Here is a 25,301-nt window from a genome sequence, read left to right on the forward strand (position 1 = left end):
TTAAAATAAAACTAATTAAATTATGTAGTGTGAATTTTCATGGAGTTCATTCCTAAAGTTGTAATCAGTGAAGAAATAGTTAATCTCTATGTGTTTTTGTCACATGTCTAGACATAATTATTAAAAATTTAGGCAAAAGTACAGAAAAACAGATGGGCTTTCTAATAGTAAAAGGCCTGAATGCTTGTTGTACAGCTGCTCTTTTTATAATCCCAGATTTTAGGAGATGGAGGAAAGAATGTTGTGAGCTTTTTCATCAATTATATGCTATTTTTCTTTACAATAAGAATGCAATTTAAGAGAAACTTTATTTTAGGGTGTTATTTGGCCTCTTACAAATTCATAAAGGAGTGACTACTGATTCAGAATATTTATGAAATTCAGAAAATGCATTTACCAAGTAAACCTTGCATCACTTTTCTTTAGATTAAAATTTACTGAATACAGAATAAAAGATATTTGGTTATTTGCTATTCAGAATTACATTTACCAAAATGGCATTCAATCAATCCATAGCTAAAGCTAGGCTTCTATATAAATCCACTTATATTAAGTGAATTAGTAATATTCCAGCCATGGTAAAAGATAGGAATACATGATTTTTTACCCAGACCCAATGTATTGCATCAAAAAAGTAAAACAGCTCATTAACAGTAAGACATATAAAATATGAAACCAATATCAATCAAAATCTTTTACAAACGGAAGGTGAAATGATATAGAGCCCAGCATCAAATAATTTAAGATATAGCAAAGCAGCTGAAACATTGAATTGAGAGAAAATTATTATTGTAAGGAATAATTTCTCATTTATGTGATAGTGGTATGATCAAGAATCAGAAGAACTATAAATACATTTGGAAGTTCAACATTCAAACTATACTGTGTAGTCAGTAGCACATATAAATAATGCCATACAGACATCAAAAGAAAAAAATGTAGTGTTTAATAAAATTAATCCATGTTTCGTGTGCTTTAAGCAAAAAAATGGATTCTCATTAGCTCTTGACAAAAGGATGATGCCACAATCCACTGAGACTCTATGGCATCCTCTGAAGAAGTTTCATAGTTTTTCTTTAACTTTGTTAGAATCTCAAAGCTGAGGTGATAATTCAGCTCATTCCAAATTATCCCTTCTCCGCTTCCCACCCTTGGTGATATTCTTCAGAACTTTCACAAGCATTGGTGGTCAATATGTTATCAAATGTGGTTCAGTTACATATATTTTGCAGCTCATATGATTTCTCTAAGGGGCAATGATTACTGGTTGTAGTCTGTGATGAGATACACCTAAAAGCTATTTCTATAACTGCTCTCTGCCAACTGAACTATAGCTGATCTGAACTGCGGAAATTTGTACCAAGGCTAATTCTTCATTAGTTTTCAAGGACTGTGGTTGCTTCTGTTTTCTAAAGCTGTCTAGTAAGATTTTCTGCCACCATCATGAGTTGCTTCCTAGAACTCTGTTGCCATTGTTCAAAAAATGGACCCAGAAGACGCATGGCAACTAAGGATGCCACCAGCTCACAGGTAATGGCTTCCGGCATGAGCCCAGGTCAATACTGGAATCTTGTCTCCATTATTTCCACCCCTACTGCTTCCTATAACCACTGACCTCAAGCCAGTGTTAGAGCCTCAGTGCTACAGATGGCATCAGTATTCATCACTGTAGCTGATGTAGAGTATAAATTTATCAGCTTTTGAAAGTCACCTTCCCTCTGATGTGACCAGTTTAATGGGTGACCCAACATATATGAATGCCTACGTGTTTTGTGGACTCTACATAGTAAGCTTACATCTGCTTCCTCTGGCACCAATGGGGTCCACAGAGAGCAGTTTGGAGAAGTTAATTCAGGTGTGCTGCACCATCATTGTCTACCACTCAATATCCAAAAATGAAGCATATGACCATTAACACAACAATGGAGATAAAACAATCTAACCACCATCCCTTTAATTAAAAAATAGTACCCACACTTCTCTGATAAATGTCTCTAAGACATAAATCCAGCTTTGGGTCTCTCCAAAGATTTTTTCCACTTTCAGAGTCTCAAGGTCTTGCATTGAAATGAAAGTCTTAGTGCCCAGGTGTAGCTTCTCTAGGACATGCGGGTGAGAAGGCACTTAAATCCCCATTGTGCCTCAAGAGTATGCTCCTGAAGTCCTTTCACTTTGTGAGCTGTATCTAAGGTGATGCCACCAGCCATACACATCTTAAGCCAGTTTTATAAGTATTAAATAGGAAAAAAACTTATCTAGCAAACTCTAAGGGAATCTGAACAGTACTAAGGCTTTATTATAATGATATTAAAGTTACAACTAAGATTTAATAAAAAATGTTGTATAAATAAAATTTGAAAAAAAAATGCTTCATTAAAGACCAAATATTTAAACACAATGTTAACAACTAAGTGACTTTAAATACTTAGACTAAGGTCATTTTTAATAAGATCGTACATACTAAAATTATTTTTTGCATTTATTAAAAAAAAACAGGTTGATAATGAAAGTAACACGAAACACTAAAAGCCCAAAGTAGGTTTTACCAGTTTATCATTCCCTCTTTCTTCTCCTATTCCAAAATTCTTATGCAACATTGTCTCACAAAAAGTAAAATATACAAAAGTAACTTCTGATGATGCTGTTTATTTTATGTAATAGTGTTGTTTTGGAAATATAGCTTATTGAAAAACTGGTTTTTAATATGTAATATCAGTGTCAACAAAATTGGAACATATTTAATCAAAATGAAATTCATGTTCTGGATTTTGATCTCCTGATCTCCAGCTTTTAAAATAGTAGTCAAGGTACCATAACTTGTTGGTATCAAGAAGTCCTTCAGGAATGAGGAGGAAGTAATGGAAAGAGAGGAATCTGGTTATCCTGATATATACTGATGGTGTCACTCTTAAAGCTTTATCATAAATGAACAGCTGGGTTAAAAGTTTCAACTTTCGAATCCAGACTTCTTCAAATGATCAGCAAATTAGAAATAACCATGGTTTGTATCATTTATTACTAGTCAAATATTGCAACTCTCTGAATATTTTACAGCATATTTGCATACCACTTTATTGTTTACAAAGAAACTTTCATATGTAAGCTCATTTGTTCTTCAAAATGGCTCAGTGAAGGATCCGTTCACCAACAAGTATGTTTCAGATATTGTGTGAGTAGGTTGGACTCTCTTCTTCTAGTTGACAAACTGAAATTATAACCCAAGTCAGACACCTAAGAGGGTGACAGAGCTAGATAAGGAATTGAGATATGATGATTGCAAATCTTGTGTCCATCCCACTTTAGGACACTGTCATTTACAAGACAATATGAACACAATTACATGACACAGTGACTTGTTACAACCTATACTAAAACCCTGGAAAAACCATGCAGTCTTCTAAATGATTTTAACATATAGAATTCAGGTAGGATGATTATTATAAAAAAATAAAAAATGAAGTATAAAAAAGCTTAATAAGCTAGATAAATTACAATATTTAATTTGGAATTTTAATGCTAAAATTATCTATTTGCATACTACTTTATTGTTTACAAATCTATTGTTTATCTCTTATTTTGGTCCGGCTTAAATTTGTTTTTATTGTAAAACAAACAAATACAAACAGAGCTAGAGCTATTAAATTGGCTGCCCTAAATTTCTGAATGTAAGAGTAATTTTTTTAGACACTCTTCATCCCAGAGATATAGAAATGCTTAGTAACAGTAATTTTGTAAAAGCACTTTACAGAGTATAGGTATGTAGTGGCCCAATAGCCATCATTTCTCTGAGTGCTCGTTGCCTAGGCACTTTTGGACTTGCCGTATGGAGGAGGGAGCTTAAGAAGCCAGCCAACACTTAACACCACTGTCTTCTGGCATTCACCAATTCCCTTTAGTATGGTTTGCACTCTAAGGCTGTTCAGAGCAGGTGGATCCTGCTGTAAGAAGAGAGTTGTGGGAAGATATCCATGAAATGAATATTTATAAACAATCCCAATCTTCATTTTAAGTATAAGGGAAAAATAAATTTTAAACAGAGAGGTCCTTAGGAATTGCTGATCTAAGGCATCATCTCTTAAATATTTACAACATTCTTATGTTGTGAAATTCTTTAATCTGAAGTACTGTAAATAAATTGAGTGCAAAACTGAATCTGCCAGAGAATTCTGATAAATTCTCTTTTAGCATGAGCAAGCCAGTCATTTATGTAAATAGTTTCCTCATTTTTTGTGCAAATTGTTCTTCAAGGAAAGTTAAATCATTTTGTTATTTAACTGAAATCTACTTTGTGACATCCACTTAAATGACAGTGTTGAAGTCTTTCCTTGTAGCTGTTTTAAAACTGTCAGGGCCATTCCAGCAAGATTACTGGAAGTTAGGTATAAGAATTGATGACATTCTCCAACTCAATTCCATGCATACATATTTTGAGCTCTTGATATGGCTTTGAAATGGAGACAAGTCGTCTGATGATAGACAAAACGGAATATTGGAAATGACACTCTTTTATAAAGTTCAGCATAGGGACTGTAGATAACCACTTCTTGTATACACATTTTATTTTCTATTTAACTCATCTTATGTCCTAGAATATACATTTTATTTTTTTTATTAACAGACTTTATTTTTTAGAGAAGTTTTAGGTTTACAAAAAAAGAGCGGAAAGTAGTGTTCCTATATCTTCCTTCTATTCCACAGACATGCACATAGTTTCTCCTATTATTTACATCTTGCATTAAGATGGTACCTTATTAAAATTGATTAGCCAATACTAATTAACATTATACTAACCCATTAACACTAACTAAACATTAACACTAATTAAACTCCACAGTTCACAGTAGAGTTCGTGTTGTACATTGTATGGATTTTGGCAAATATATAATGACATATATCCACCATCACAGTATCACATAAAATAGCTTCACTGCTCTAATAGAAATGTATTTTAATTGCTTTTTCAGATTGCTCACTGCCATCTCAGTATTTTTCCTCCCAATATAGAGGAGATTATCTATTTTAAAATTCTGTTTATACAGAATCATTTAATTTTTCTTCATTAACAGTGAATTTAATTACTTTTTTCATAAACTAATATCTTTCAATGGATTTTAGCCAGGACTATGAGGTTAGAAATAATTCTACTTAACGAACTTGTTAGTTATGAGAGGATTCATAGTCATTGTGACTCAGAGAGTCTAATCCACAAATAAGAGAAGCTGGGATTTAGAATTCTGCAATGACTTTCAGTGTAATGTCTGCTCATTACTTAAATGAGGATGGGAAAATTCCAGCTGGCCAGTTGGAAACTACCTAGCCAGTTGGGGAAGATGAGACTAGATCCACGGCCCCTATTTCTTAAAGTTAGATTTGCAGATAATCTGCCTTCTCCTTCCATTCAATACCTCAAACAGTATCACAACACAGAACAACAGATCTAACACTTGAGATAAAATAATACCAGTTATTCTGTGTGACCCTGGGCAAGAAATTTAATGTTGTTGAGACTCAGACTCCTTACTTAAAAATACTGAATGTGAGTAACAAGTTGACACTTGCCTCAGTATCTGTAATGATCAAATTATTTAGTATATATCAAAATTATATACATAGTACCAGACATTTGACAGATGCTCAATAAATATTTGTCACTGCTGTTACTATTATTATTATTATTATATTATTAGAATTCTTATTATAGTGTAAAGATACAGAAAAGGAATTGACCATAGCAACAGTTGACTGCAGTTCAGGCAAAAAATGATCAAGATACATATTAGATCTTCCATTCCAGACATGGATAGCTTTAGCTGTACAGCCAATGTAAATTAGCATTTTAGTGATGGGGACAATGTTCAATTCAAGTAATACTCATTGGAATTTCTCCCAGTTTCCCTCTGGGTTAGTTTGACATGTGTCTATTTTCTATCTAATGTGAAATCATCCAAAATATAATCAATCTTTGAAAACCACATGGTCAAAGGCAGAAAAGGTTTTTTCAAAAATCACTATTAATCGTAAAAGTATTATATATTTTAAAAAGTTCCCTATCTATTTTTCCAACTTATAGAATTAGGGGACTACAAAGCTATGATGATTATTCCTGCTCTTAGGCCAGTCTGCTCATAATGAGCCACGTAGGTAAGAGGAAGAAATTAATAACTAAATGTTGAAGTCATATTACATTTTAATAGTCAAAATATTTTCTCTGCTAGATCTTGAAGTTGGAGATTAATTATTTTAATAAATAAAATGTAAATTTTTGGAGAATAACAATAAAAGTCAATATTTATTAGTGTTTAATTGGTCCAGCAAAATTTAAATGATGAGGAAGTATCGCATCATTTAAACCAAACAGTTCTCAGAGTACCATTATTTTCTTCTTTCTACACTAGAGAAAACTGAAAAAAGATCTAGTAACTTGACTAAGCTAGAAAATGGTGTGAATAGAATTTGAACACAGGCCATATGGTTAACACTCCTCCGTGCTCAACTATTCTTTTATACTAGGGAAGAACAAATACACTGTAAATAAAAAAATATTAAACTCAGATCTACCACATAGTACTCATAACCATGAAAAAGTTGCAATATTTGCACCCCCAACCTGGACCCCAGCCAGTTACATTTTCCTTAAATTAAGGTCCTATAGGCCTTACAGGGTTGCTGTATTTTGTACAACTTCCACAAATGACTAACATGATAGTATTATAATGTATATGTTTTTCTATTTTTAATATAAAAGCTTGCATTTTATTAGCCTATCATTTTATGAGCCTGAATTTCATATATTGAAGACAATTTCCCCCATACAAAATAAATTATGATATATAAAACAGCAAGAATAAAATGTTAAATCATTTTTGGGATTTTCTTGAGGCTCTTCTTTCCTGCTTATGTTCTTATAAATGAATATACATATGCAGAAGGAAGAGCAACAAAAGGGAAGTTTGGAGGCAATGTAAAGGGACACAACACTCTTCTCATGCTCATATTTTTATTATCACATTCTATGAAGCCATTCAGTTCTTCTTCATGTTTATTCATATTAAGGTAGCTATATTTTATGGTGACATTTTGATAGACTTCATCTTATTTTAGCAATTCACTTAGTCTGTGAAAATGTAAGTTGTATATTCTCAAAATTTTAAGTATTCACTGAAACATAAATTTTCAGCTGATGTCAGTGTTTAAATGTCCTACAATCATGTAATTAAAATTAGGCTGATTTGTTTTTAAAGATTTTAAAATTTAATACCTTTTTTTCCTAAAACTAACTTATTTTTTTGCATTGTACCCATTAAGATATAGAGTGCTAGACAATCTTCAATAGAGTTTCTACAGAAGCAAAAATGATAGAACAAGCCTTTTGAAATCTAAAAAGTACCAAAATGTTCATCTTCATTACTAAAATATAGTAATTAGATGCAAAATTTTAATTCCCATTTCATGTTGTCTTGTTCGTTGATGCCAAGTTGAGGTTTCATTACCGAATAATTATCATTTATCATCATTTAACTTGGAAAGTCTAACTTCTGAGGAAATGAGATTGAACCAGAACAACTGAGATCTTTCCAGGGAAGCTAGATAAACAGTTTTTACAGACACTAGTTTTAAAAGTTGAAAAGTAAGCTATAATTTGTATTTTAAAAACAAATCCCCTCTAAGGAAAAGTATAGCACTTATTTCAATCAGACATATATGTATTAAAGCTTCCACTCATCTCTTAATTTTCTCCTATCCAATCAATCCTAAATACCTTTTTAATATATCATTAATCTTTAGCCTTTTTCAGACCTTTAAAAATAAATTTTCTGAACTCTTGCCATAGCCACCTAACTTTACCAGATCTATTCTCCACTCAACCACTTGGGTTTTCTGACTAAATCAAAGAAACAAATAAATTTGCTCATGCCACTGCCTTGATAAACACCTTTGCTAACTCCCTGTTGCCAATATGTTGATGCACATATAGCCTATGAGGCTTTCCATCTCTTTTCAACATCTCTGAACTTATCTATAATCTTCACCTTCCTATGCTTCAAGGACATGAATCTTCTTACCTTCCTCTCAAACACACCAGGTTCTCTGAGCTTCTGCTTTCACTCCTGCAAAACTGCCACCCATTCTTTAACGCTCAACTCAGTTAACACCTCTCTAACGTATTTCATAAATCTTTAACTCAAAGTGAGTAGCTGACTTTGTGATCACACAGTAATAATTCATTTTTCTATGACAACGTTCATCATATTATGCACTCATAATGTGACCACTTCTCTCTGTGGTACTTAAGTTCTAGCACATAAGTAGCTAAAATACATATGTTTTAAATAATTTTAATGTAAATTCTAGTTTCAGTGTATTGTCAAAGTATATCAATGCATATTTATGTGCATTCTATTTTCAAAGTAATAGTATTATAAATCATATTTATATTGTATCAAATATTAAAAAGTTTAACTCTTTTGATACAATTTAGATTATAAATATGATTTGTTTGGTTTGGCTTTGATTTTGTTGTGCCTGAGTGAATTATCTATGGAGATGTTTATTGTTAAATTAAAATACATGAAAGTTCTCAACTGTTTTAGGATTTGTGTCTATTTTAGGGTTTGTGTCTATTGATAGTCTGTCAAGCTATCAATTCTTACTGCTGATGATGCATCTTTCTGCAGAAGATGTCAGCCAAACCACTCAATATTTTTACACAATTTACTATGAGTAAATTAACTAGTAAAGTAAAACTAACCTTATTATAATTTTGTTTACAGTAAAAGTGAATGATGACCTGGGGGCTTTCTTATAAAACAAAATATTTGAACTTTAATGTTTAGACTGTGTTTTCTCTGTTGGGATCTAAAAAAACTTTTTTTCAACACACATTTTGTTATTCTACTTGAGATTTACAGTTAAGTGACAATAAGTAAAATGGTCTTAAAATATATTCATTCCTGTGTCAGCACAAAAGTACACTTACTGATTTTTATCAAGTATTTAGCATTATACTTTCTTGGGATTAAAAAAATAAAACTCCTGCCATCAAGGAGTTTGGTAAGAGTGATAAATATAAAACTAAACTATTAAAAAATAAGGTAACTGCACAGTGACTGAGTATGTATAAGACTTATAAAGTCAACATATTACTCTGCTCTGTCTAAATTTCTTACTGGAATTAGAAATACAGGATCTTTTCTTTTTTTCTTTTTTTTTTTTAAAAAAGAGTTATAAAGTCAAGAATCAATGTTTCTGTGTAGTGTCATAGGAAAAGGAAGTACTGGATGCTTTATTAAAGGTAGCTTGGAAAATTTTTATATTATACATTCTTGCACTCATTCCCACAGCATGTGGGGAAGAAAAGCCCTCAGCATATGGATATTTAAAAAAAGCTCTCTGGGTATTATAATTCTGACCTTTCTGCCTACACCCCCACAGGAAGCCACTGTGAAAAAAAAAAGACCCCCATTATCTCCTAAGTTTGCTTGAGGCCAGGAGTTGGAGAAACCTTCTGAGAGGAAATGAATTTTGAGTTTAATTTTGATGTGTTAGTAGGCCATTAATAGTCTGTAATATCTAAGGGGACAGAGGCATTAGAAACAGCAATTGGGATGTGTGAGGAAGAAGTAGAACAAGCAGTTGGAAAGCTAGACAAAGATTGCAAAGGTGTTATGAAAAGTTAGGAATCTCAAATACTGGTACTGCAAGGCAACTGTGCTGTCTTTAGCTAATTCAAGGTGGATACTTTTATATCCGCCAGTCCCAGTGATAGCTGTGGGGAAAGATATGACACCAGAAGTCATTGCCATGCACTGTAGCTAAAACTGTCTGGGAACATTGTGAGGGAGAAAGGTGAGCATGATGTTATTGATGAATTATGGAAAAATTTTAAGGTAAAGAACAACATCCCTTGAGCTACTGATGTCTCAGAGATTTTTTTTTCAGCTACAAAGAGATATATCCACATTATAGGGGGAAGGTGAAGCAATTACTTTGTAATTACCAAGTAAATTTTCACAATTTTCCATCAACTACATGCTATCTATTGGGACTATTAAACAAATAAATATGATGGGAATGTTAATATTGTTAACAGCTAATATTTTTGAATAGTGCATTAATATATTTCTGGCATTACACTAAGCATTTTAGCTGGTCAATTATTTCATAATTACCTGTATTAGTCTGTTCTCATGCTGCCATAAAGAACTACTTGAGACTGGGTAATTTAGAAAGAAAAGAAGTTTAATTGACTCACACTTCTGCAAAGCTGGGGAGGCCTCAGGAAACTTACAGTCATGGCAGAAGGGGAAGCAAACATGTCCTTCTTCACACGGCAGCAAGAGAGAGAAAACACCAGATGGTTACAAAACCATCAGATATCATGAGAACTCACTCACTATAATGAGAATAGCATGGGGAAAACTGCCCCCATGATTCAATCACCTCCCACTGGGTCCTTCCCATGACATGTGGAGATTATGAAAGTTACAATTCAAGGTGAGATTTGGGTGACAACACAGCCATAACATATCATTCTGCCCCTGCTCCCTCCCAAATCTCATGTACTCACATTTCATAACACAATCATGCCTTCCCAATGGTTCCCCCAAATCTCAACTCATTCCAACATTAACCCAAAAGTCCAAGTCTAAAGTCTCATCTGAGGCAAGGCAAGTCCTTTCCACCTACGAGCCTGTAAAATCAAAAGCATATTAGTTACTTCCTAGATAAAATGGAGGTACAGGCATTGGGTAAATACTCCCATTCCAAAAGGGAGAAATTGTCCAAAAAGGCAGTCATTAAACCTGAAAGTTCCAAAATGATCACCTTTGACTGCATGTTTCACATCCAGGGGACACTAATGTAAGAGGTGGACTCCCAGAGCCTTGGGTAGCTCTGCTCTTGTGGCTTTGCAGGGTACAGCCCCACTTCAGGCTGTTTTCATGGGCTGGCACTGAGTGTCTGCAGTTTTTCCAGGTGCACAGTAAAAGCTGTTGGTGGATCTACCATTCTGGGGTCTGGAGGATGGTGACCATCTTCTTACAGGTCCAACAGGTAGTGCTCCAGTGGGAACTCTGTGTGGGGCTCTGACCCCACATTTTCCTTCCACAGTGTCCTAGCAGTGTTTCCCCGTGAGGGTACCGCTCCTGCAGCAAACTTCTGCCTGGATATCCAGGTGTTTCCATACATCCTCTGAAATCCAGGTAGGGGTTCCCAAACCTCAGTTCTTGACTTCTGTGCACACACAGGCCCAATACCACATGTAAACCACCAAGGCTTGGGGCTTGCACCCTCTGAAGCAATAGCCTGAGCTGCACATTGTCCCCTTTTAGCCACGGTTGGAGCTGAAGCAGCTGGGATAGAGGGAACCATGTCCCAAGGCTGCATACAGAAGGGGGAGCCTGGGCCCAGCCCATGAAACCTTTCCCTCTTAGGCCTCCAGGCTTGTGATGGGAAGAGCCACCATAACATGCCTTGGAGACACTTTCCCCATTGTCTTGGTGATTAACGTCTCGTTCCTCATTACTTATGTAAATTTCTGCAGCTGGCTTGAATTTCTCTCTAGAAAATGGGGTTTTGTTTTTTATCACATTGACAGTCTGCAAATTTTCCAAATTTGTATGTTCTGCTTCCTCTTCAATGCTTTGCTGCTGAGAAATTTTTTCTACCATAAATTATCTTTCTCAAGTTCAAAATTCCACAGATCTTTAGGGCTGGGGCAAAATGCCACCAGTCCCTTTGCACAGCAAGAGTGACTTTTACTCCAGTATCTAACAAGTTCCTTATTTCCATCTGAGACCACCTCAGCCTGGACTTCATTGTTCATATCACTATCTGCATTTGGGTCAAAGCCATTCAACAAGTCTCTGGAAAGTTCCAAACTTCTCTACGTGTTCATATCTTCTTCTGAGCCCTCCAACTGTTCCAACTTCTGGCTGTTACCCAATTCCAAAGTTGCTTCCACATTTTCAGTATCTTTACAGCAACACCCCACTCTCAGTGGTACCAGTTTATTGTATTAGTCCATTCTCACACTGCTATAAGACATACCTGAGACTGGATTATTTATAAAGGAAAGAGATTTAACTGACTCACAGTTCTTCAGGGCTGGGGAGGCCTCAGGAAACTTACAATCCTGGTGGAAGGGGAAGCAAACACATCCTTCTTCACAAGGTGTCAGGAGAGAGAAGAATGAGAGCTGGGCAAGTTGGGAGCCCCTTATAAAATCATCAGATCTTGTGAGAACTTACTAGTATGAGAACAGCATAGGGGAATTGCCCCATGATTCAATTTCCTCACACCAGGTCCCTCCCACGACACATAGGGATTATGGGAATTACAATTCAAGATGAGATTTGGATGGGGACATAGCCAAACCATAGCATAACCCTCACGCTGACTTTATGAAGCAAAAACTATTATTTGTTCCTGTTATAGACATAGGTAAATGAAATATTTATAAATTAAATAACTTTCTTTGAGTCAAACAGTTGTTGGGTAGTAGAGGCAGAATTCACATCTAGGTATGGCTAATCATGGAGTACAAGGTCTTCATCGCTGAGTTATTCTGACCTAATGGGATAAATAATCGTGAAATTCACCCTGCCTCAGAAAACAGAAAACTGTCTAATAGGGAAACAACTGGTTTGGGGTATAGTATTCTAGTCTAGATTGACTTTGGAATAGTATTCTAGTCTAGATTGACTTTATAAACATTGTGTGGCTGACAAGGAAGGTAACAATCCTTCAGGAGTTCTCCATATTAAGAACATTAAGAACAATTAAGATACTAAGAACATGACACCATTGTAATATTGAAAACGCAGTCTATAATATTTATGTTAGTGATGAGGTTCTTATAGCAAAATGCTCTAGTCTTAGAAGATCACAAAGGATAGAATTACTAGTAAAGATTATCTCCAGATTTGATAAGTAAATCAGAGGTTCAACTTTTCCTGTTACATTGCTGTGCAACAGTGGTGATGTTTTTAGCCTTCCTTGGCCACACCAATTACTCATCATTAAAATAAGTATAGCAATGCAAATTGACCACCAAAGCCTATTTAATGTATAGGCAATATAACTGATTGTAAGAGGTTGTAATGTGCTGTTTAAATGTAGTATTATAATGCTGCCCCATTGACTGCATCATAAAGGTGCAGACCAGTAAGTCACTACTGTCCATGTCAGCAATGAGCCAAGTGTTTGGGGTTTAAATAATGGCTGTATCGTCTGACTCCATTAAAATATAATATTTCTGCTCTTCTCTCAGGCACAACATGTAGTAAAACCAATAAATATTTTAAATCACACACACATAAAACTTGAAATTAGAGATATTACATTCCATTACCGAGTCATACTTACTATTTGTATTTTAAAAACCTGCAAATATTTGAATAAAGGATAAGTGATGCTACATATTGCATTTAAATTATTACCTAAATTGCAAAAATTTTTATGTAGAATGCATATGTAAAAACAGTAATATGAGCTGATGAATGAATGCTTATTTAAGTAATTTATTGTGTTTATATTAAGTACTATTAAATGTTATTTAATTTTCTATGTTCTTTCATAGCTATTTTTTAAATTAACATTAACCAGATTTTAAAATGCACATTACATTCCTAATACACCTTGACATTTAACAAACTACTTATGCTTTTATGAAGCAAGCATTTAAATTAAGGTACTAATCACTGGAGCTAAAAAGAGATGTGGCATTATGTATTTTTAGGATTTTATCATCTATTGATTCAATACATAAATTGTGGTGTTTGAACAATAATATTGAAGATATTTTATTTTGGTAAAATTAAAATAGAATGGATATATTTAAAGCAGTTTTATTTGATTTAATACCAACTCAAAAATACATTTTATTCAAAATGGTTCAACTAAAATAAAAAAGTAGTGATCTTCGAATTCCAATAGAGCAATTACATTTTAATGTACAAATAATTATATCATATTGATTTATATTACTAAACATAGTGTTTCCTTAAATACATTTGACTGAAGAAAACAACTTTCTGGAAATTCGAGACATGTTATTTCATCTGGCTGTATTTTAAATATACAAATGAATGGTCAGTGCTCTACATACTGATAGATTCCTTCAGCTGATGAAATATGATTGCTGTTTTCTCTTCTGTATGCATTTGGAAAGGCAAACAGCTTTGTTGCATATAATGAAAATCACTGGCCTAACTTTCTCTTTAAGAAAGATTCTCATCAAATAAAATAAACACTCAACCAAATAGCTATGCTGTGTAAATTCATTAAGATGTTAATACAAATTCTTTATTTTCCTTTTTAAAGCAAATCTAGTAGAGTTAAATGTTATATAATTTTATAGTTACATAATTTTGACCTCGTAGTCCTTGAATTTGCCAACTCTGAGCCGGTGTGGGCATTACCAGACTTTGAATGATAGCACTACAGCCAGTGTCTCCCAGGACTTGTCCAGGCTGTGACTTTCTGGGGCTATTGGATATGCTAGGATAGATACTAATGATTGTAGAGTAGGAAGTGGTTATATGGTACATTGGCACAAAGCACTGCTGAATGACCTGCTGCTGATTTGAAGGAATCGATGTGTCTTTACTTTCTATTCCAATATCCTCCCACATGTGGAGTAATGTCACATACTTGGAGAAGCTACCAGAATAAGAAACAGCATTTAAAAACATTATAAAAGGAGAAGTAAATGCCTAGGGGTCTGCAGTGTAGATTGAATTCTACTCTGGGTTTGTGCTAATAGCTAGATTGCTTTTGCAGGTATAAAGATTGAAAAGGCATAGCCTTATTGGAAGGTAAAGTGACTTTGAAAGTAAGCCCGCAGGATCAAAAATGCCATTATATTCTCTCATGACAATCTTACTAAATCAACTTCATTTTAAGGATTGGCCAGGGCTGTTCCAATTAGGAGCACTGCTGAGAAATCAGCCTGGTGCAGGGGGCTCCATAATGCTCAAAACTGGAGCAGGGAAGACAGAATAAACAAGAAACCACTCAGAAAGTCCATGGTACAAATGGCTGAGGGAAACCAAAGTGAATTCTACATAAGGAGGAGGCAGAAATACTAATCAACTTTGAAGGTCTGAGCCAAGAAATTGAAGCCAAGGAGTTAAGCTAAAGCAAATTACTTTTGCACCAACCTAATAGATAAAACCAAATGGAACGGGCTAGAAGTCATTAAGATGAGGGCAGAAATGGGAGAATCCTGAGAAACTGTTTTTATGGGCCTCTGTTTGCGGTAGTGTGGCATGTCTTAAAAGCCTTGAACAGGGAGATAAAAATATCTTTTCAGCCATTAACTTTTCACATTCAGTGAGACATATTGGCACTGGTATTGAAGTTGACCACAAGTGTTTGAGGTAAAGGATTTACAGCCACTGAGATGAGTGAAGTTCAGAGGACCCCAGCCTCACAAAACCCCCTCAACCACTCTGTCTCTTGGTCTGTTCTGGTTGGGAGACTCCTGATTATGGTGCTAATAAAATGCAAAATACACATTCCTCAAGAAAACCTCATGCTTTCCAAAATCATGCATTATAAACAAGAAGGGTTATGGTATACCCCTCAAACCTATACAATTTTGTTAGAGAATTAACAAAAAACAGTAATTGTGATACATACTAACACAGCAAAAAAAACTGTGTATTGCTAATAAATAAAAATACTTCAGTAAATACTGTTTAGGGTCTTAACTTTCAAGTTGAAGATTACTTGACAAAAATGGATGTAAGGATAGATTGAGGTAGCTGAGCTACAGAGACAAGAGAAAAGGCACAATTAGGGAGTAACACAGGCAACACATGTCCAAATCAATTCAAGAAAATAACTGTAGGCAAATTATCATTGTGTAAAGGACTACATAACTGCAGCTTGCTGCTTTCAGCTATGATCATACACTTTGCTTGTTATTTTTCGTATAAAATATTAAAGATTTTGGAAAAAAAAAAGAATATGAACCAGAACGAATTCACATTATACTGACATCACTCCCCAATTAACCAATTGCATATGAGCTAATTCAGTAACAACTGAAGTTGTTAGGAGAGTTAGGAGAAGGGCGAGTGGGCTAAATTCGAAACTAAAGTTCAAAGCCCTGAAGCAGAAGAGAAGAGGCACTGGCGCCCTCTAAGCTGTTTTCCCCATGGAGTCTCAGCCCATTTCTGGAGCATCAAGTTGCTCAGAGATCCATCGATGAGACAATTGTCTGGGAGCCAATAGCAATTAGGGATAGTAAATCTTTAATGAGATTTAAGAATATATCTTAAATCATTATGTGCAGTGATGAGGAAATTTTAATTCGATTTATCACTGAGATATATATTATCATAATTGAAAAATAACCATGTCTTCTGCAATGGAACTTCACTTTAGCAGACAGCGTTTGTTGGCTTAGAATAAAAATATTTTCTCTGTGTCAGTTATATAAGCACAATTCTTCATGAAAAAAATAATATATTTAAATTGTGATAATTTTCCTAATTCTATAAGGAAAAATATATTGATATTTTTACGAATAAGCCTCCTTACTTTCCTGATCTAGGCTCATCACACAAACCTACAATGTTTCAGAGTATACAATTCTGTACTGAGTCTAGTAAGATTAACCAGCAAGAATGTGTGCAGATGAGAATAACCAGGAAGGGGGAAGCTCTGAAAGCATATCATAAGAGAAATGGTCAAAAATCTGGGCCGTATTCTTCTCTAAAACATACAAGTTGAAGTAGCTTGATATTTGAAGGGCTGTTATGTAGCAGAAAGAAGTAAATCTTGGCTGGTGCAGCAGAAAGCAGAACTCAGACAATGAATGGAGTATGAGTATAGCAAGGACTTATTCATGATTGGAAATATCCAATATCAAAAGCAGCTACTGGCCAGGCACACTGGCTTATGCCTATAATCCCAGCACTTTGGGAGGGGAAGGCAGGTGGATCCAAGGCAGGTGGATCACTTGAGTCCAGTTCAAGACCAGCACGGCCCACATGGTGAAATCCTGTATCTACTAAAAAATACAAAAGTTAACCAAGTGTGATGGCTCATGCCTGTAATCCCAGCTACTTGGGAGGCTGAGACATGAGAATTGCTTCAACATGGGAGGCGGAGGTTACAATGAGCTGACAGAGCAACACTCCGTCTCAAAAAAAAAAAAAAAAAAAAAAACTAATTACATAGGATTTATTTTTACCAATACTGAAGGTATTCAACTTGAAAAATCAATGTATCAGAGATTTTCAAAGGGCATTACAACACTGAGTGAAATCTGTACAAGATCATATTTATGCCTATTTTTAAGGTTCTAAACTTTTACTTCTGATCATTTGGGAATAGTATATGTATTGCAATGCTTCCTCATGGTCATTTGGTTATATGAGTGTTTCTGAAATTCAGTTGCATATCAAAATCAGGAGCTTTTGAAAAGTGCAAATACATATTTCTCTGCAAGTCTGTTTATTGAATCACATTTCTGGTGAGGTGGGATCAGGAAATCAGTATTATCAAAGGCAACAGGTGATTGTGCTGCACCTAGACTCCTCTTGAAAGCGTGGGGTATCTAAGGTCATAAGAATGAATTCCTCCATTTATTGGCTAGTTAAGTTTTCAGAATTGTGCTTTTCAGTAACTAAAGTTTAGTCATTTTAAGTCAGCATCCTGTCTTATTATGGGATATTTATTTGTGGAAGTACAGCTAAACAATAATAGTAAGAGTAACAATTGCTTATAAGATAAGCACTGTGCTCAGTACTTCATGTACATTGCTTCATTTTATTTGTACAAGTCTATGAGGTCAACCTCTCAATACTGCTTTTGCTACTTTACCAAAGGATGTAACACTGAGACACTTTGTTCTCTAAAATCACAGACTATTAGAAACTTTGCCGTTTGAAATCAGATCAGTAAAAATGGAACAACCTACACTTGCCTGGAAGATTTGAGTCACTGACACCAAGAAACAGCCTCAATTTTCAACCCAGGTGCAAAACTTCAGATAAGGGTTTTTCAGATACAATATTCAACATGTGTCTTAACTTTGGAGTTTCCAAGGAAACAGAATCCAGAGTCCACTTCTTAACTCTGGCCTGATGTTAATCTCTTTACTTTGAGCATTGCTCATTTTTAGCACTATCAAGATTCTTCTTTATTTAAGTATGCCTAAACACCATTTTCCCCCAATCCTATTTTTAACCCTGTTTCTTCCTTTGCCTGATTGGATGCTCCATGCTTCTGCTGTGCAATCTCCCTTCATACAACAAATTAATAAATCTAACTTCGTTGAACTATAAGTATGCCTTTGGTGTACCTTGTCAGGTGGGCTTCATCAGTAGATATTATAATCTCTAATTTGAAGATTAGTAAAATGAAGTTCAGAAAAATAATTAATTTACACAGGATCACACAGTAAGTGACAAACCTGGCATTCCAACCCAGGTCTACATGACTTCAAAACCCATGCTCTTAACACAATGCATAGAGTCAGAGAATGTTGAAGCTTCAAAAGAAACTAAGGCATGCCATACTGCTAACTTCACATGGACAGTAAGACTAGAATTCCGTTATCGTGACCTTCTGATCCACTGTCATATGGGAATAGCTTTATCTTTGTTCAGCTGCCAATCAGCAACTATTCAGGCTTTCCCCTTTCCCTGAACCTTCTATGGTGTTTCCTGGATACTTGGGCCTCACTGAGACAGTAGTAACGTAGATACTACAAACACTGGTAATGTCTAGGCAGCAGCCAGTGATGCAGTTATCTTCTGATCATCTTCTTTCTGACAGACAAAAGTATAATCAAATCTCCGGGCACAGTGGCTCACGCCTGTAATCCCAGCACTTTGGGAGGCCGGGGCGGCCAAATCACTTGAGGTCAGGAGTTCCATACCAGCCTAGCTAACATAGTGAAACCCTGTCTCTACTAAAAATAAAAAAATTGTCCAGGTGCTGTGGTGGGTGCCTGTAGTCCCAGCTACTCGGGTGGCCAAGGCAGGAGAATCGCTTGAACCCGGGAAGCAGAGGTTGCAGTGAGCCGAGATCACACCACTGCACACCAGCCTGGGCAACACAGCAAGAATTTGTCTCAAAAAAAAAAAAAAAAAAAAGGAAATACAATCAAATCAAACTATTTCATTTCAGATTTCTGTAGCTGCTGAGAACACAATGCATTAACTCTTCTGCATGTAGTTAGTAGAATCCGTCCCTAAAATGAGTGAATTATGTGAAAGTATGATCCTTCTCTTTCTTTTCTACCTATATCAAAAAGTCAGAGCATATGGGTGACTGGCTATTATGTTTAAGCCTCTAGACAACCCTGAGTTAAAGTTATCAAAGTACGTGTTTTCCAAGCCATCAGAAATATTCACTAATTATATGGCCACTTATTTAATGAATTACCTCTCAATCCCACTAAAGTATCCCTTATTGCCTAACAGTGGAATCCTTCTTGAGCCACTGATTTTTGGATATTAAGACTACCTAATGCTATTTATTGTAAATATGATGGAAGTTAATATCATGTAAAAGACACATACACGATTTCATGAAGTTGATGGAAGTGTTATGAGAGAACTGGTCTGACCAAATACAAAGGGATTACTAAAGAGTAGCTGGAAGGTATACATTCTTTAACGATTGAAGAGAAAATTTATGGGGCAGACTCCTCAAAAGACAATGATATGGATATCAAAAGAATAAAAGAGGGTCTGAAAAAATTATGGAATTCCTTGAAGAGTTTTGCAAAAACAAATCTCTTCATGATTGTGGAATGAAACTAAATAATGAGATTGTTAAAACAATTGCATAAACACACACATATATGAATTAAGACTTTGTTATTCATGCTGAGTTAACACGCAGTTGCAAATATATCCTCATAATAAGGATAAGATTATTTTTACTTTTTTGGTTCAAGATAAATTTTTAAATACAGCTTTTCTTTACTTCTAAGAAATATTGGTACCTATTTAAAGTGGATTACTTTTAAATGTTTTCTGTTAACAATTAACTCTGGATGACAAGAACTCTGGACCCCCTTTCTTGATAAGAAGCATGTGTGCCTCTGGGCAATCCTCACTCTCACTTCTCTTACATAGCTGGCCTTTCCCCCAACCCCACTTTGGTTGTGCCTCCTTATTGTCTACACACATTAGCACTTCACTTAATTCCACAGTCTCTGAGCTGGCTTCCATGGCTCCTTCTACTCGAAAAGTGTTTTGTTTACCAGCTTCTTCTGCATCATCTGGGAGCTTGTTAAAAATATAGAATCTCAGACTGTATCCCCAATTTCTTGGGCAGGGGCCACACTAACCTTCCCTGTATCATTTCCATTTTAGTATATGTGCTGTTCAAGCGAGCACTCTATTCCCAACTTCTGAATCAAAATCTACATTTTCACAAGATCCTCAAGTGATTCATTTGCACCTTAACGTTTAAGAAGCACTGGCCTAGACAATTCTTAAACACTTTCTGTTATATAGGTTGAATTTTCCTAATCTGAAAATCTACATCTGAAATGCTCCAAAATCCAAAACATTTTGAATACCAACATGACACTCAAAGGAAATGATCATTGGAGCATTTTGGATTTTGGATTTTTGGATTAGAAATGCTCAAACAGTAAGTATAATGCAAATATTTCAAAATCCAAAACACTTCTGTCCCCAAGCATTTCATATAAGAGACATTTAACTTGTATTGTATTTTGTGAAATCTAGAGGCAGCTTTTGTCTTGTTTCTCTCTCTTGTCTTTGCATCTAATTATTCACAAAATCCTGTGTAATGTGCCTAGCCCATATCTTATTCTTCCCCAGTCTTTCTGTTATTTCTTATGCTGACGCTGAAATGGCTGCCTAACTACTCTCTCAGCTGGCATTCTCACTCCTCGCCCACTCCCTAATATTTATTGCATCTTTTCTGAATGATATTCCTCTAAATAACAGACTGGTTTGGTATCATCGGTTTCTTCCTGAAACTCCATAAAGACATAGTGGTAGCAATGTTTAATCCTCTCTTTGGAGAGCTACATGTTTCTGCTACCTCTTTTTCCTGCTACCTTTCCAACTCTATTTCCTCTCTTCCTTCCCCCTATCATGCATTTTTCACTGCCCCCACTGCAAGATACTCAGATCTCCTAAATAACATGGGATCTTTCACACTTCAGAAATGAGTTTTCACATGCTGTCGCCAGTGTTGAAATGGCCTTTCCTTCCTGGTTTTCTTGGGAAATTTACTGAAGCCCTGGAAATCCACTATCCCTCTGAAGCCTCCTCTATCCCACCCAAATGGAATTAATCACTAACAGTTTATGACTGTATTAGTCTGTTCCACATTGCTATAAAGAACTACCTGAGACTGGGTAATTTATAAAGAAAAGAGGTTTAATTGACTCACAGTTCTTCAGGCTGTACAGGAAGCATGGCTGGGGAGGCCTCAGAGCACTTACAATTATAGTAGAAGGCAGAGGGAAAGCAGGCACATCTTACATGGCTGGCACAGGAGGAAGAGGGTGAAGAGGGAGGTGCTACACGCTTTTAAACAACCATACCTTGTGAGAACTCACTCACAATCATAAGAACAGCAAGGGGGAAATTCACCTCATGATTCAATCACCTCCGACCAGGCCCCTCCTCCAACACTGGGAATTACAATTTGATATGAGATTTGGGTGGGGACACAAATCCAAACCATATCAATGACCCATTGCACATTTACACATTATGGGTCCCATTATATTGAAATTACACTTACAGCTATATTTCTTTCTTGTTCCTGTCAGTATCCCACTAGAATGGGAGATCTTGAGTCAGAGTTAATTGCATTAGTTCCTGGTCTCTAGAATTTAGTGTCTAGCATATAGAGGATGATCAATAAATCCTTCCTGAGTGCATAAATGCAGGTTTCATGTTTCACTGTGAAACAGACCTTGCTCCTCAAATAATTCTACATATATTTTTGGTAGAAAAATATTAACTAACTTATATGGATACTTTAATAGATATTAGTACACATATTATTGAAAGGGAAAATATATGAGAGAAAATTTATTTCTTATCATTGACATATTTATTAACCAGTCCTGTAAGAAAAAGCTATTAATGAGGTTCACATGAATAATATACTATGAGTATTAAATACCAGTTATGAGGAGTTTCCAGTTTTAAGATCAATAACTTCTTTAAAACCTTATGGATTGCAATAAAATGTAAATTGTGACCTACACATGCATTTTCAATGTTCAGATAAGAAAAAAGTTGTTTTGTTTTGTTTTAAAACAGTGTTGAATGAGTGGAGAGGTAAATCAAAAGTTCCAAATATGAAGTGCAAAATATTACAATGATCTGTGCTTAAATTGCAGCCGTACGGTCTAGGCAATGGTTAAAAATGAGAGCACATCAAAATTACCTGGGGAATTCTTGGAAACCATACTTAAATCCTACTTCAGTGCAGAACACCTAGAAAGGACTCAATAAAGTTTGGTGAAAGTGAAAGAGACGAAAGGAGAAAATACGGAAGGAAGAAAAGGAGACAAAGAGGTAGAAAAGAAGGAAAGACAGATGAAAGTAAGAATGTAAGAGAAGGAAGGCAGGGAGAGAGAAGGGGAAAGGAGAGGGGGGAAAGGAGAGCATGGGGAGCAGGTGGAATGCTTTGCAAAGCTGATCCATTTTCAATATGGTAAATATATTAACGCTCCTCACGTTACAATGTTTATATAATGTATATATGCCTCTTTGCAGAGACCTGACAAGAAGCCTCTATACTAGATTTACAGTTTTAGCTCTGTACATTATGACTCATTATGTGTGAATTTATAATCCAAATTACTTGCTGGATAATGTTTGTTTGTAATTTTGAATCTATTTTCTTGATAATGCAAGGTTCTCCAAGAACTCAGATATTTCTGCGTGTCTGTTGTACTTCCCAAGGAAAATACTGTTTTCCTGACAACAGTTACTTCCTTTTCACAGTCTCTTTACATTCAGTAGCCCTATATTATGTTCTAGGTAAATATCACTATTTTATTTTATTAATGAAAAGAGAGATGAAAATGTAAAGTACTGGGGAAACAGACATACACTGACAAAGAAAGAGCTAACATATATAAATGTCTTTTGGAGTATAGGACCAAGATCCCTATGACTTACATTTTATCTTGTGTTCAGGGCCCATAGTAAATTTTACTGTCAGTTTCTCTGAGTGAACTAGAAATTTAGATCTGAATTTATAAAACTAACTCAAGCATTATCTTTTCCACTGTGGTCTTTCCTGACCATTACACTATGTGGTACTAATTCCCTCTTCTTTTTCTCCTCCATTATATCCCTATAGGTACTTACAAGTGTGGAACTATTTGAATCCAATATACATAATCACTTGTATTCTGTTACAATCCCAGTTTGATGAAATACTCAAAAGAGAAGGCTGTATCATATTAATCTTAAATTTTCAGAATAGTACAGTTCCTGCCCCAAAGAATGCACTTGATAAATGTTTAATAGACCAGTGCCTTTAAAGGTGAGTGAGAGAGACATAACATACTTCTGTTTATGTTTTTCTGACAACAGAAAATAATCCATAAGTAAGCTGGAAAATGTGGAGAGAACAAAAAAATATTAAGTAGCAGAAAAAAATCAGCTATTTAATTTCAGTAACAAGAGACAACCTTTAGCAACATTTTTTTCCTTTACTTATCTATTGCTAAGTTCAGACATAAGTCACTGGTCTCTTTTCAGATGAGTATTTGCAAAGGGAGTTGTTTTTCAGTTGAGTTACTTATGTCCTCCTGAAACAGTTTTTATAAGGTTAAAAGTGTTTAATTGCATTGAAGCCAAAAAGGGCAATTTAATGAAGTAAAGGCTTTATATGGCTTCATCTATGTGGTGGTTATTTTAATGAACCAGCCTTAACTGTTTCCGTCAACCTCTCATAAAACTGTATAACTCTTAGGATGCTTTCAGTGATAAATAGTGCCTGACTTATTTCAACACCAGATCTTTAGGGGTTTATATTTAACCGTATTTGTCTGCCCAGAGCTTTCAAAACACAAAATAACCTTTACTACACATATTGATGAGAGGACAATGATGACAAACAGTGTAACTGTGCTGCTACATAAAACCCTACTCTGCAGATCTCCTATTTGCATGAATTTGTTAAAAAGCAGGCTACAGATGTAATCTTCTTTCATACTTTGATGTTTGGGGTTGTTTACTACCACCAGATTTTTGGTACCTGTTAAACATACATTTTATATGCCATGAGGGAGATAAGCTTTATGAAACAACTCATAACAACTTTTCAGAAAATTGCACATTTGAAGATCCAATTTTGTTCTTTCACACAACCACTGAAACAGTCTCCTTTCTGATCACCAGGCAATTTCCCAATCTCTTTAAAATTTCTCTTTCTAAACAATTTCTTCCAGAAAAGCTTTTGGCAATAATTTAACACTTCAGTCTGCCCTAGTGAGTTGGGTGAATTAGAAAAGTCTGAAAATAGATTGCAGTGAAAACAAAGCAGGGGGACCAAGCCCTTACCTGAGTGTCAATGCCTCCCTGGTGAGAGCTTTGCTCCATCACATTCAAAGATAAACTCAATAAGTGAAGACATGTTGCTTTTAATTTTTGTGCTTAGCTTTTAGCACTCACTTACCGATAGAGCATGCAAATAACTAACCTATAATGCTTCACCCACATAATTCTAATTATTTTAAAAAGACTAAATTTGAAATCAATATTGGCTATTTTTTTGCATAACTATGAGGTGAATGTGTGGATGAGACACAGTGAGATAGCGTAACTAACAACACACTATCTGGGATCTGACTATGGGGGTTCATATACTGGCCCTGTCATTTATTAGCTGTGTGACCTCAGCGAACATATTTCACCCCTCAGTGTCTCAGTTCCTTAACTATAAACTGGTTACAATAACAATACTACCTCATCGGGTTTGTCTGAGGATTAAACGACTTCATACATGTAAAGTTCTTAGAATAGTGCCTGGCTGACAGGCTTAAATAAGGAAGCTTCTCAATAAAACATAGGACAGGCACATTTTATGTACTTTCTAGAATGTTTGAAGTCAATCCATATGAACAAACCATATTAGAAAGATGAATATTTAAACTCTAAAGATAAATTTTATATTGTTAATTTACTCCAAAGTTTGATGAACTTCGCTTGTCACTAACATTTGTGCTTATGCTTTCTTCCATGAAGATGGGTAGAAGATGCATACATTTCTTTTGCATAGTGATGGCAAACATTGATTGAGCACTGATCATGTTCCAGGCC

General features: G+C 35.3%; 1 protein-coding gene and 1 non-coding gene across 2 annotated transcripts in view; one reads left to right on the forward strand and one right to left on the reverse strand.

Annotated features, from left to right (window-relative positions):
• The window catches only part of OLFM3 (olfactomedin 3), a 200,253-nt gene that overhangs the window by 118,327 nt on the left and 56,625 nt on the right, over nucleotides 1-25,301 (forward strand). The gene's annotated exons all lie outside the window — the stretch shown is intronic.
• LOC115932256 (U6 spliceosomal RNA) lies at nucleotides 20,262-20,366 on the reverse strand. Its single transcript, XR_004068562.3, has one exon. It is a non-coding gene; the product is annotated as a U6 spliceosomal RNA (small nuclear RNA).

Source organism: Gorilla gorilla, chromosome 1 (assembly GCF_029281585.2).
Source record: "Gorilla gorilla gorilla isolate KB3781 chromosome 1, NHGRI_mGorGor1-v2.1_pri, whole genome shotgun sequence".
NCBI lineage: Eukaryota > Metazoa > Chordata > Mammalia > Primates > Hominidae > Gorilla > Gorilla gorilla.